Genomic DNA, 12,733 nt, shown 5'->3' with positions numbered 1-12,733 from the left:
GTCTGCGGGATTTGCTTCATGCCTGCTGTGCGTGCGGGTGGAGATTTGTCCCCTGACCATTTGACAGCATCCTGTAAACCTAACATTCAGTGAAACCAAGTCTGCTTGGAAACATATAAGGAGCCTTGAAACTTCCTGCGTCTTGACTGCCAGCCACCTGTGCCGGTCATTCACTTGGGAATACACTCTGCTTTCCCGGCCGCACACTGGGACTAACAAGTCCCATGGCGTTCTCCCACCACTGGTTTAAGCAGCCCAGTGTCTGGCCAGTGACCATCCCATCCATTATATTTTGGGCACTCTCTGTTAAGCAGAAAGTATATCAACCCAGGAAAAGATTAATACTGTGTTAACCAAGATCCAGCGGATTCTACGTTGAAAAAGGCAAGTCATAAGAGTAAGGCTAGAGACCAAGGTTGCTAGCCTTGGACAGACCTCACACACATTACTATTGTTGAAAGGAGAGCGAGAAGGGTCAGTTTTAAAGGAAATGGAAGTGGAAAACTTGGATCCTCACTAGCTTTTGCTTAATCTTTCTGAAAGTGAAAGTGTTAGTCACTCAGTCATGTCCAACTCTTTGCAACCCCATAGACTAACCCGGCAGACTCCTCTGTCCATGGAATTCTCCAAGCAAGAATACTGGAGTGGGTAGCCATTCTCTTCTCCAGAATGAGACCCAGGGATGAACCAGGTCTTCTGCATTGCAGGCAGATTCTTTACCATCTGAGCCACCAGGGAAGCCCAGTCTTTCTGAACCTTCTTATTGTAAGTGACCAGGCTCTCCTTTGAGGTATTCTCATATATGACCCCCATCCAGAAGAGCTAACGAATTTCTTGAAACTTTGTGCTGTCTGCCACACGAGTTGGTCGGTAGAAAAGAAAAGCTTTCAAGAGGCACTTCCTGTCTATAAGAATCTTACAGTGTAGAAAATGAAATAAAACAAAAATAAAGACAAGAACATTATAAAATAAATACTAGTTACAGAGTTCTGAGGAAGCATAAAAGAGAGACATATTAATTCCATTAACCCTGTAGTTCATGATTCTTCCCTTTTATAATTTAAATTCATGTATGGCGTTAGAGAGAGTGGTTGGTAGGGATGAAAGCAGCTCACGCCCTGAACACAGACCTCACAGCTGCTGCTTGTGTGTTTTTAGATCCCATTGTGATTCCATCTTAAATAAGAACCTCTGGCGCTGCAGCCTTGGATTCTGTTATTCTTTTAACGACAATATTTACTGGGTGTTATCCATGTGCTGGGCACATTCAAGCTGCTGTGGATACAGAGGTTAAAAAAAAAAGTTTCTGCTCTCATGGAGGTTTGTTCTAACACATTGAGACTCTCCCCTCGCCTGGCAGTCACAGTTGCTGGGCCTCATGTGTTACAGTCCCTGTAATGCTCTTCCTCATTTTGTCAAGTCAGACCAGTACAGTCTTGAGCCACGAGTGCTAACACAGTAATTAATACTAGTCTCTTGGATGGCATACCACCGATCCAGGCAAAACTCTCAGAGTTAGCACTTAGATTCTTCTTCCCAGGGTATGCTAGCTGGGAAGGTGGAGTGTAAGAGACCCTTTCCTAGCATGGCTGTCCAAACTCTATAGAATAACCAAAATCAAAACTTTTCAATTGAGAGGTTTCAGTAGAGAATGGCTTATTGTCACTCACTGGAGATATTGGGAAGAGAGAGAAATTAATTAGGAAAGTAAGTTTGAATGTCAGGTATCATAGGAAGAAGGTAAGGATATCATCAATAAATAAAATCTATATTCACAATCCAGAATTGGTCCTTGAAAATCTCTCTCCCCACAATTTAATAAATTGAGGAATAGAAGAAAAAAAAAACAAAAAAAACAGTATTTTCAGTGATATCCCAGACTGAAAAGTCTGTTATTGGTGAGTGTTGGGCCAGCCTGTGACCGAAGACATGGCAACTGTTAATACAACAGTGAGATTGAATGGCAAAGAGAGGGTTTCCCCATCTGACCAAGGGCCAGCCCAACAGAGAGTGGGGCAGGGCCAAGCCCACTGGAGCACTTTTCTCTCTGCAGCCTGGCAGAGGCTCAGGGTGCAAGGGTGATGCGAGGGAAAGAAGCAACATCACCCTTCATCTGGGAGTGCCTGACTGTCTCAAAAGTGAGGTTTGGCTGCCTCAGGTACCATTCTTAGGTGTGATCAAAATCGTCAGAACTTGAGTCGATCAGATGTCAACCTCAAGTCGCTTTATCTTGCGTTATTTTGTGTTGCCTTTTATGTGTTCCAGAACTTTCTGCTTTTCTGATAAGCTAGTGTTAAACTGTAGATCCCAACTGCCGATGATTCTTCAGCTTACTTCAAATGCAATGCCTTGTTTCTGAGGGGAAGCAGAGAAGGGAGTGCACAAAAGCACCTCTCGCAGTACTTTTGGTTCCCACTGCATTTGTGTCCCGTTGGTGGTGACTTAAAGCACCAACAGCCGGAAGACGCAAGAGCGTCTTTTGTGAAAAGGATCAGCCCGTGATGCTTCGGATTCAGCAGTTCTAACCACAAAAGAGCCTAAGCCCTTCGGGTCCCATTTACAATATTTTATGTTACTTCCACTGTTTCCTCTGCTTCCCACGGGATGTGCTGTGCTACAGTCGTGAAGTAATTACAGAGATTGCTTTAACTGACCAGAACTCGTGCACCTTGAATTTTGACTTACTTGATTTTATTAAATAAATAACACCGTCACCTTAGGAGACCACCCAACTCATTTCAATTAGTCTGTCACCATTAGAAAGGATGACCGTCAAGTTTGTTTGCTTATTCATTCATCCAATGAACAGTTACTGAGAACATACATTGACCCCACATATATTAATCAGACCCTCTGTCAGGCATCAGAAATACTCAGCCCTAACAGACTCACTATCAAGTAGTGAGGCCAATGTGGCAAAACAGATTACAATCTGAAACACCACGTATTATAAGAAAATACAAAAAATTAAGGGTCTTAGGGGCTTTCTTGAAGTTTAGTCACTCAGTCCTGTCCGACTCTTCATGACCCCATGGACTGCAGAACACCAGCCTACCCTGTCCTTCACTATCTCCTGGAGTTTGCTCAAATTCGTGTCCATTGAGTCAGTGATGCCATCCAAGCATCTCATCCTCTGTCGTCCCCTTCTCCTGCCCTCATTCTTTCCCAGCATCAAGTCTTTTCCAATGAGTGAGCTCTTCGCATCAGGTGGCCAAAGTATTGGAGCTTCAGCATCAGTCCTTCCAATGAATATTCAGGGTTGATTTCCTTTAGGATTGACCTGTTTGATCCCCTTGCTGCCCAAGGGACTAGAGGTACAGAGATGGGAATCTCTAAGTGCCCGGGAGAATTAGGAAGAAGCCTCACAGAGCATGGGATGCCTTAGGCAGTAGATGTCCTGAGATGACTGTGGTTTGTGTAGCAGAGGGGAGGAGTGAACAAGGCTATTCCAGACAAGAATGAATGACGCATATCGAAACAGTATTATTAAGAGGCCTACCCAGCTTGGGAAATGGTGAAAAGTTCCCCCTTGGCAAAACCCGGAGGGCTGGGGGAGAAGAGAGGAGATAGTGCTGGAGAGGCAGGCGGAGGGTTTGCAGTGAAAACTCGTAGGTCAGGCTGGTGGGAACTGCCATGGTGTATGAGAACAGGTAGACTTGCCTGGTAATAAGACCTTGCCAAAAGAAGGAAAAATGATTGACCAGAAAGTGGGTCAGGCAACAAACAGTCTCAGGATGGCGGACCAAGTAGAAAAAAAAAAACGATGGTTGAGTCAAGAGATGGTGGAATCTAGGGTGATTTCAGGGTCTCCAGCTTGAACATGGAGAAGGCAATGGCACCCCACTTCAGTGCTCTTGCCTGGAAAATTCCATGGACGGAGGAGCCTGGTAGGCTGTAGTCCATGGGGCCGCAAAGAGTCGGACACGACTGGGCGACTTCCCTTTCGCTTTTCACTTTCATGCATTGGAGAAGGAAATGGCAACCCGCTCCAGTGTTCTTGCCTGGAGAATCCCAGGGACGGGGGACCCTGGTGGGCTTCCGACTGTGGGGTCGCACAGAGTCGGACACGACTGAAGCAACTTAGCAGCAGCAACAGCAGCTTGAACATTATAGGAGCTGACATGGTTTATAAGAACAGGTAGACTTGCCTTGTAATCAGACCTTGCCAAAAGAAGGAAAAATGATTGACCAGAAAGTGGGTCAGGGAACAGACTCAGGATAGGAGACCAAATAGAAAAAAACAACGATAGCTGAGGCAAGAGATGGTGGAATCTAGGGTGATCTGGGTCTCCAGCTTGAACAACTAAGTGTGGTGTTTGCTAGGAAAGGAAAGTTGGGAGGGGAATGGATGAAAGGAGATGTTGGAAGCAAAAATGTAAGTGGAAAAATACATGATGTAGCGGAGAGCATGGGAACTCTACAGAAATGAGGAAGTATGATGACTAAGTACAATCCTGAGCTGACTGATAAATAAGGCAGTGAAGACTACTCCCATTTCAAATGACTAATCACGCCTTGGCCCAACTTGAATAAAAAGGCATTTACTAGATAAGAGCCTACAGAGAAACAAAAATAATGATTTGACCTTACTGTCGTTACTCAAGATAATATATACATCTTCTTTTGTTAAAATAAGTCATTAATGGTTTATAAATGATGCTTCAACATGTTATTTTTAAAGAATCAATGCCCCCAGTATCTGCTTTTATGCCCCTGTAACCTATTTGCAAGTAAAATGCCATAGTCCAAAAGGTTAGTAGATGAGTCGCATTCATATTTCATACTTTTGAAAATCCTGCTTCCTGATCTTTGTGCCTGTGCTCCTCTCTGCTCTTTCTCAACCTTTGTTTAATTTATAATTCTGCCGTATCTTTTCTTTCCTTATTTAAGAAATCGCTAGCATCCTCCATTTTTCAAACTCACCTACAGTTTGATCCTTTGTATTTCAGCTTTTTTATTTTATATTCCAGCCTTTATTTTCTAAACTTGCTTTATAAGAGATTATTAGGATTAACTGCACACTTTAGCATGCATTTTAGTCACTGTATATTAAAATGTTCCCAGTTTCATATTTCACTTCAGATCGCTCCTGGATTCAGATGTCAGGAGACATTTCCTGCCAAACTTCCTCATCTCCATCGTGTCCTAGGCCAGCCTCCTGACCCATGCCTAGCCAGGTTCCAAAGGAGGTGTGGTGGGAGAGACGTTCATTAGAAGCTTGAAACCACTGATCAATCCTGAGGAAGCCTGAATCATTTGGCCCTAGAATCACCCTGATTTTCCATGAATCCTCCAGGCTAAGATTGGCCCAGAGTAAGACCGATGTCAAAGCTGGCGAGGACATGGAACAGCGTCCAGGAATGGGGAAGAGATGAACTTGGCCCAAGAATTTTGAAACATGCTCACTTCAGATTTATAGTATCTGACTCACATTCCCAGAAGTTCACTGTTCTTTAAGCTTTCTGCTTTTCCTTTTCTAACCTTATACATGCTGCCTAAAATACAACTCCCTTGTTTCTTCTCGTGCGCTGAATTCTGTGCCCCTTTTTCCCTCCTATTCATTTCATCACTGAGATTACATACTTATGGCTTTTTGCTCTTAAAGATTTCACAAATGCTTCGTTTTTCTGACATTCCATATGTAGACCAATACACCACACTATAAGTGTTTAATGATATAAATCTCCTCGTGACTTATAACCAGTTTCATTCCTAGTACAAATTATGCCTGTACTGCCTTGCTTTCTAAGTTAAAAGCAGACCATTTCAGAAAATAGTCACTTCATAACAGTTACTTGGAAAGACTGAAATAATAACTGAGTTTTAACAGTGTGAAATAATAATATAAAATGTGAAGAAAGAAACTGCAGCTGCAAAAATCCTGCACTGAGCATGTGAACACTTTTTCCTGTTCTGTCCATCCATCCATCCAGTCTGTCAGTGCTGCAAACATTTATTAAGCTTCTACACGGCAGACCTTGTGCTAAGTCCTAGTGTTACAAGATGACTAGTAAATGATCCCTGACCTCCAGGAGTTCACTCTTGGGAAGAAAAACATGTAAATAAAACATACAAACAGGTTGTCTTACTCTTATATTCAGAAAAAGCATCCTTGCGTCCAGAGGACCATAGACAACACCTGACATGGTGGCACTTGGTAATATGTGTCAGGAGGTCCAGATCCCCCTACCGTCTTTACCTTCAACCAGCACAGTAGCCTCTGTCCAGCCATGAAACCTCTGCACACATTAACACTGAAGTGGAAATATGTGTTCTGTTCATTCTGCGAGCATTTATTGAGCACCTCCAGTGTATCAGACTCTGTTCTATATTGCAGCTTCCAAAGTAAATAAAGAAAGGTGCTATAATGACCGAGCAATTTAGCAATAGAGACAAACACATAAATAATAACTTGTGATAAAAGCACATAGGAAAAAAATGTATACAATAAATGAGTGCATGAATTAGGGAGAAATTAATTCAGCCCCAGTGATCAGAGAAGTCTACAGAGAGGAAAAGATTGTGTCAGCTCTGCCTTGGAGGAGGACTGTCTGCATCCAGGAAGCAAATACTCCTTGGGGACATTCCAGTTGGTGAGCCCAGCTGAGCCAAGACAAGAAATGTGAAAGGCCAGTGTTTATACAGCATTATCCTCCCTTCTAGAAGGCATGAGAAAGGGCCAGGGAACCCTCGGTCAGCATTAGAGTATCAGTACGAGGAACTATCACCCTCGAAATATTTTTATGAAATCATTTGTGGCCCCTAGGAGAAGTGGGTGGATGTTTCTTTATGTTCTGTACATTAAAAATCTTCATATCTTCAATTTTTACTTCCATTATTTAAAGATGGAAAAGTATTCAGTGAAAAAAATTTCCAGTCCGATGTTAAGATTATCTTTTGAGGGAAGGAATAAAAGCAAAAACAATGAAATACCCCATCTCTCCCCAGCCTTTCCCCAGTAGGCGTTAATATCTGGTTAGAATCAGCATTAATAACCTAGAGAAATGCACTGTTATTAAGGTTTATATTTTTGATTTTTCATGAAAATTTTTACCACAAATGGATAATTTGGAGTAAAATTTAATTTTTTCCTACTCTATACTAGCTATGATTTGGTTGTCTAATTAAAGTCTACCTACCGATTGTACTGAATTCACAGTATTTTAATGTGCCTTTTCATTTCTATATTAAGAACAAAGAAGAACTATGGAACAAGGAGCGAGAGTAGAGACAATGCTTACAGTTTTGATTATTAAAACCTGTGAAGGAATTTCTTGGCATTTGATCTTCCCCCAGCCTAAGTGATTTGTGCTGCTGCTGCTAAGTCGCTTCAGTCGTGTCCGACTCTGTGCGACCCCATAGACGGCAGCCCACCAGGGTCCCCCATCCCTGGGATTCTCCAGGCAAGAACACTGGAGTGGGTTGCCATTTCCTTCTCCAATACATGAAAGTGAAAAGCGAAAGTGAAGTCGCTCAGTCGTGTCCAACTCTTAGTGACCCCATGGACTGCAGCCTACCAGGCTCCTCCGTCCATGGGATTTTCCAGGCAAGAGTACTGCAGTGGGGTGCCATTGCCTTCTCCAAGTGATTTGTGCTAGAAATCACCAAAAAACAGAGTATTATAGGTTGAGTCAGAGCTTTTTGGTTTGAATTTGTATTGCCTACTTCTCTTAAAAAAAAAACAAGTGCACAAAACAGTATCTGGCATATGGAAGGTTCTCAGGAATTATTCGCTGAATGTTTTTTAAATGACGTGAGTCACAGAGCACAGTCCTTAGGGCAGCATCCACTCCACGGATACTGAAGGGCCTGGAAGTAGCAGGGTCATAAGCATCAGCACCAGAGTAGAAGGGTTATTCATGAACCGCACTCAGAAACTTCATTGGTGGGCAGTCTCCGTTTCAACGGCACCTCCTGTGCCTGTGTGGACTCACTGCTTTCTAAAGATTTTTCAGCTCGTGAAGAGCAGACGCTTGTCTTCATAAAACTGTGACAGACAAGCACAAAAATGATTTACTATCAGAGAAACGGAAGCTATTTTTCCGAAGTTGATGTGTTTTCTTTTTCCTTGAGTATTGTGTGAACAAGACATTCACTGAACTAATGGTAACCGTTCCTGCGTGTGTTCTTGACACATCAACCCTTTGAAGGGTAAAGTTAGCTGTGCAAGCAAGGATGATTCTTTGAATTTCAGCAACAATTAATAATTTGGGAGGTTTGGGGTTTTTAACAAGGAGATGTGAAATTTCTGTTCTGAAATGCGGAGGCACAGAAAAAGAAAGATGATGGAAATTCTTGAGGACTAAGACTGCAGACATGGAAAGAAATTGAATGATTGGAAGCTTTTAATCTGTGATGGTGGGTCTCTGACAGAAGCTGAATTTTACTTAAATAGCATCAACATAAAATATACTGTTTGCATATAATCAAAAAAAGGCCAATAGTTTAGTTATTTCTTTTCTACTAACAAGAAATAATTAAGAAAGGGGAGCCAGTTTTAACCACTGTATACAAAGGAATATTTCTAGTTGATAATATAATGCCTAAGATAAGACATGAGAGCTCCATGTGGCATTCTTTTTCATTTATATTCCTTTCAGTAATGACATAGAATCTGGTCCCTACATCTCTTTCATTAGAATTGTTGAAGCACCTGTCAGCTATCCCCGTCAGCTTTATGTATTTCAGGTTTTCCCAGCGAACAAATGTAAGAATGCAGGGTCCATATGTCCACCTATCTGGGAGGGGAGAGTCCACGTGGTTTTGCATTACCTGTCTGCACATTGTTTGGAGTGTATCACCTTCTGTCAATCTGATTACTTCTCTTAAGAAAAGGCTTTTCTCAGCTCACTGCATGACAGTCGCTGCCTGGTGAAAACATCCCAGAAGCCTGTGCAGTCACTTGATCTACCCCACAGTGTCACCCTCACATGGAAGGCTGACTCCAGATTTACAGAGTTCTCTGAGGGAAGTTTCTTCAGATGTGTAGCCAGAGATACTGGTGGTTTCAGTAGATATCTTGCCTTCTCTTGACATATGGAATAAATCTTTTCAAAACATAGCCAAGAGACACTAACAATATATACTAATACATACAGGACTTCTAGCCCCTGTGAAAGAATAATGATATAAGCGCCTGCCTTACCTGACCAGTTGGGTTTATAAAAGATCAGAGATGCTTTCAAAGGCCAGCAACAGAAATTTTGATCTTCCTAGAAAAAGACAATAAAGAATAATGCTTATTTATCCATTTAGTAATCCCTTTAGTTAATAGCAACTATTTATTACTATGATAATAACAGATTTGGCTGAATCTAATAGCAGTTCTTTTGTGATCATTAAGCAGCTGTCGATTTTTGATACAATAAGGATAAGACTATTCTTAAGGTTTCACATTCAAACAATGGTAAAGTTTGTGCCATTCCTTCCATTTTCAGAGCTTTATAATTCCACTGTAATCATTTGTTCTTGGCAGAAATGTGTTTTACAAGCTCTCAGCCGAGAATAATATTTTTGAACAATTTTTTCAATGTTCTGGTTATGTGGTTATGGGAATTTGGAACTCAATATTAATATGCTCTTGGGTTTTGTGTTTGTATATCTCAAAATGCACTTTTTTTAAATAACACAATTTAACTTGAAATAAGACTGTAAGTGCTTTTAAATGGTAGAGACAAACCTGGAAATGAATAGATATTTGTATATGTATAACTAAATCACTTTACTGTACACCTGAAACTAACATACCATTACAAATAAAATATAAAGTTTTTAAAATAAAAAGTAAATGGTAGAGATATTTTGTTACTTTAATAGTGGTGATATTCATTGTAGGATGAGATAGTCAGATACAAGAAACATTTACAGGGAGCAAAGGAGCCGCTGTTTCTGTCTTACTCCCATCACTTCCATTTCCTATGTGACTTCATGCCACTTGTTTTTTTAATTCTTCAGGTATAAAGGAGCTATTGATCTAATTCATTTTTTAATCTATAAACTGAGAAGTGTTTTGTTGAACAACAAGCATTCCTACTTGGTCTAAAATTTAACATCTAAGAAGTATCAATATTTTAGCCATATTTTTATACTTTAATATTTCCCACAGCCTAATTTTTAAAAATTCTACCTAGTATTTTCAGTGTCCAGTCCACTGCTGTAGCTCTGTGTGAGTGGGAGAGATCTATTCCACATCTCTCACTTTACACTTCACAAGTGTGGGAAAGCCTCAGCGAGGCATGGTGGCCCCTTGGCACCCTGGCAGGAGGCGTTGGGGGGTCGTCATGCCGGGCTCTGCTGGCCTGAGACCTGGCATCAGGTTTCCTTAAAATCTTCATGGAAGATTTGTGAGAGATAATGAGTTAATGTTTGTGGAGATCTTTCAATAAAGTGTAATTGATGTTTGAATTTTCATAAACCAAACAAAATATCTACCCCGGAAAGCTTTGTAAGAATATTTAGCACACATGTACGTGCCAGATGGATTGTAATGACAGTTGATAGGCCTCTCCTAACCCTTGCGTTCTGTTGTCAAAAATCTGCACATCAAAACAACTATAGTTATCACAAGAAGATTTGTTGGGTAAAAGATTTGGGTGCACATGGAAAATTCTACCATCTAGATAAGACTACAGATTAATGTTATAAAAGATAAGACTTCAGGGGTTTATATAAGAATATTCCTAACATGCCTTAGAGATAAATCAGTAGATAAATTTTTTAAAAATCAGATAATATGTACTTGATCTTACATATTTTTTCTGCATAAGAGAATTTTTATGAAAAATCCATGGAGTGTGATGCAAGACACTCAGAAATTACTCTTAAAAGCTCAAGGGCATGTAAAGATCAAAGTGGAACCACATCATAATACAAATAGTCATCACAGGGAAGAATGTTTTTGCAATTGAGATAATGCTAATGAAAGTTTAAAATATAGGAAGTTAAGTTAGCAAATGAGGTTATTATTCTAATATATTGTGACATCCTCAATGGTATTATTGTAGGAACCCTCTGGAAGTACTTATTCTGGGTAAAAAATGGTAGCTGTAGATCCATGATAGGGGGACAGGTGGCCCCACCAATTATAAATTCCCCAAGATTGTAAATGTACATTTTATCATCGTGTGTCAAAATATTCATTTTAATATTCAAACATTTTACCACATAATAAGCTGTAACCATATGTTTATTTGTTATATTATATCACTGTAACATTAATAAATATTTACAGAGCCACAGTGTATCATAGATGTATTCAAAATGGTAGCTCTCAGTTTGATTTTAAGTGAATATCTTTAGTGCCTCAAACTAATTTTTAAAGCACTACATTTGTATTACACATCAATAAGAGCTAAGGAGTTTAAATTTTTAAGACTTACACCCCCTTTTTAACTCATGTTGTTTTATTTATTTTCCCCAATTGCATGAATTAAAAATGGAGTGTTATCTCAGTTTTGAATTCCTTAGCTTGATGTCGCAGCTCTTGCTTTATTTGTATGTGAATTTGATCTTTAATAAAGATGAGCTCTGCTGAACTTTCCATGAATGAGAGGCACTTAGGTACACAGCTCTTCAGAAACGATTTGGTAGTACTGGAAAAATTCAGAAAAGTTGCTAATCTGTTATAGTGTACATGGCAAGCTGTGTGATTGATTAATCAGAAGTTTTATAATCTCTAAAAACGTAACTCTCTCTGTAAATTCGGATTGTGTCCAATTAAGTTGACAACCGTCAATTTTTAAAAAAGGAAAGTGAAAACTCAGGACTCCTGCCTCATACTTTTCCTGTTATAGCGTTATATGAGTATTTATCCTTCTGTGACAGCTGAGACTAGAGCAGACGTATATTCAGGAGGTTGGAGAGGAAGCACTGAGTTTTCACTTTCGTGTGTCAGGAGGCAGTCGCAGGGTGGTCCTCCTGAGCTGCAGCAGGAGGAGCTTGTGCTAGTTTGGTAGTTCTTGGCTTGGTTGCCTCTCCGCAGTGTTCTTTGACTTTCTTACTTAGCTCATGATAATGAAACCCTAGGGCTTCCCTGGTGGCTCAGATGGTAAAAAATCTGCCTGCAATGCAGGAGACCTGAGTTTGATCCCTGGGTCAGGAAGATCCTCTGCCACCCACTCCAGTATTCTTGCCTGGAAAATCCCACGGAGAGCGAAGCCTGGCGGGCTACGTACGGTCCACGGGGTCGCAAGGAGTTGGACACGACTGAGCGACTAACACACACTTCTTCCTTCCTAATGAAGCTCTCTGCTCAGCTGTGTCGACTTTTCTTTCAGCCTCTGTTCAGGCAGACAACTTCTCAGTATTATCCATTTTAGTACAAATTTTCACATACAGAACTCTAACCAGAGTAAGCGAAGAGATTCTGCTTTTGATCACAGTGCCTAAACATTCTTAATGGGTTCTTCGGGAGAATGTTAGCTGAATTCTCTTACTGCCTTTCGCTGTCAAGTGCATATCCAAAGGTGGAGTGCAGGACGCTTTTAGTGCCAGTCGTCATGTTCAGCTCCAACCGGGGATCTCTTTCCACCATTTCTGCTTTTGTCAAGATCACATTTTCAGAAATCATTGTGTAATGCCCTAACTTCTAATTTTTCCGTGGGAAAATAGTGTTGCAATTTGCCCCCTTGTATTCTTCTGTGATTGTCTCTCACTAGATGTTGGAAGCACGTATGCATTCCAAATCATGGAACTTCGACCCTCATCCCATCTTTTGTTCGTTGAATTTGGTTTT

General features: G+C 40.7%; 1 protein-coding gene across 4 annotated transcripts in view; it reads left to right on the top strand.

The window, feature by feature from the left end:
- Window positions 1-12,733, top strand: part of MEF2C (myocyte enhancer factor 2C) — a 177,412-nt gene that overhangs the window by 119,778 nt on the left and 44,901 nt on the right. The gene's annotated exons all lie outside the window — the stretch shown is intronic.

The sequence above is a fragment of the Budorcas taxicolor genome, chromosome 7 (genome assembly GCF_023091745.1).
Source record: "Budorcas taxicolor isolate Tak-1 chromosome 7, Takin1.1, whole genome shotgun sequence".
NCBI classification, from domain to species: domain Eukaryota; kingdom Metazoa; phylum Chordata; class Mammalia; order Artiodactyla; family Bovidae; genus Budorcas; species Budorcas taxicolor.
Note: the sequence above shows the minus strand (reverse complement) of the source record. Positions and strands in the feature narration are given on the sequence as shown.